This window comes from Montipora capricornis, chromosome 3, assembly GCF_036669925.1.
Source record: "Montipora capricornis isolate CH-2021 chromosome 3, ASM3666992v2, whole genome shotgun sequence".
NCBI classification, from domain to species: Eukaryota; Metazoa; Cnidaria; class Anthozoa; order Scleractinia; family Acroporidae; genus Montipora; species Montipora capricornis.
Window position 1 is genome coordinate 55,433,406 of NC_090885.1, and position 2,052 is coordinate 55,435,457.

Sequence of the window (2,052 nt, forward strand, 5' to 3'; positions counted from 1 at the left end):
AGGCAGGAAATGTTCCACATTTTATGGTAAATGGTTCTGCATAGTTTTAAGGAATATTGCGGCCTAAGCTAATTGAATATGAGAATAAAATGTGCTGTTTGACATTTTGTGAATTTAAAGACTATTAATTTTGTTTGCGCTTGTTTTAAAAGGCTTAAGGTTGGCACTCAAAAGTGTTCCTTCAACAATCTTATTCTGTAAAGATTACCTTGGAAGAATTGGATTAATGCAAGTTTTTTCTTCTAGCCTCTTTCCCCAGTGCCCTCTGAGAATGGAGTTGATTTGGTTTTGCCCGATGTTGAAAGATGAAACAATGCCTAAACCAGCCGCAAGAAATACTTCATGGTGCTTTTTTACAAACATGGGCATGAGGGTGCTCATAAGCATCTGAGCATTGTTTCGCATGCTAAAGTGAGAATTATTATAAATAATTTGTTTATCTTAGAGAGTCTTCTTTTCCTGTTGGTCATTCAAAAATTGTTGGAATAGCTTGTTTGAGCTATTGGATAGAGGCAGAACATTTGATGAGGGCCTCCTGGGGAGAGGAGTCCTTGTTCCCTTTAGATATTTTCTTGTGTTTCCTTGTTCCCCAAATTACTTTGAAACTTGTTCCCAGCCTTTTGATCCCTAAAATTTAAATATTGGTTTTCTTCCCTTGTTCCCTAAAAGTTTTTGATATTGTTCCTCTGTTCCCCAGTTCAAATAAGCCATGTTCTCTTCTTCCCTCAAACCCCTGGGAGTGCCTCTTTGATGTTGATTCTCGTATTGGCCTAATAGTAATTCACTGTAGATTTGCAAGACACAGCAAGTTCTTATTTGGGAGTGAGGGAAAAGTTTTGAATAAATGTTTGCTCAATACAAGAAACAAAATTTGACTGCACCTTCTAGACCTTACTCTTTTCAGACATGAATCAGCTTGTTTGCACCTTTCTGGCGACCTGCGGGAGGGCAAGCTCTAAAAACTCTTCTTTAGTGAGCCTTCCGCTGAAAAACTTTCCAAGTCTGGCTTTCCGGTGTTAGGGGCCGAGGTTTTTGTGCAAAATTCATCAGCGGCTTCCTTGCAGCTTCTCAAAGGTGTTCCTTCGGGCAATGGTTAGTAAAAGTTTTGTAGTGCTTATACAAATTTTCGCTACTTGAAAAGGTATGTTTATACGAAACAAATATCAGCTTGACAATTTTTCTTTCCCGATACTCCATTTAAAATGCACGTGAGCGCTATTAATAGAGAGCCAGAAAACCATTTAAAACATTTTGTGGCAATTTTTTTGTCAAACTTGGGTTGTCGGCGAGCAGAATTCGAACGTAAGCTGTTGTGCTTTGGCTTTTATTTGTGCTTTTTCTAACTAATCTAAGACGAATTCAGGCTGGTATTTTCGAATCAAGTGTAAGAAGACGGCAAAACCGTATTGATAATGTATTTATTTGAGTTAACTTCGCGAATAAAGACTTTAATCGCTTCCTTTCGACGGGGGTAGATCGACACGCACAACCGAAATGCACTGTTTCCTGTGAAAGGGCAAGTGATTGACAGGATAGCACAGTTTTGACTGCCGCGCGAACTGCGGGCGCGGGTTCCGTATGCAAGGCAGTTCTTTTCATTTTCTCAACTATCTGGGAGCCTGGAACAGGCTAGCTTCCAACAAGCCTGATTATTTTCATGATTTATGCACATGCGTACTGCAAAGGGACTTACTCTGTTACTTACACTCATAAAACCAGTGACGTAGTGAGTGGTGCCCTTAAAGTGCACTACCACCAAAAGATGAGATCATATGAGATCACGAGAAAATAAAGGAGGTAGCCCCCTTTATTTTCTCTCGATGAGACTAATTAGAATAGATGCAGGAGGCAATAGGACGCAGCGTGGATTAATATGCTACAGTCTCAAAACCATGTGTTACCAAAAGATTCAATCCAACTACAAATTGTAAACAGACAACTAGTTGTCTACTTTAAGCCGCTATACAAAGGCTTTTCCGCGCTTGGGATCGAATTCACTTCAATGTTTGTTTGTTAGCAGATTGTTTCATGTTTAACCTCACACGCCCCTCA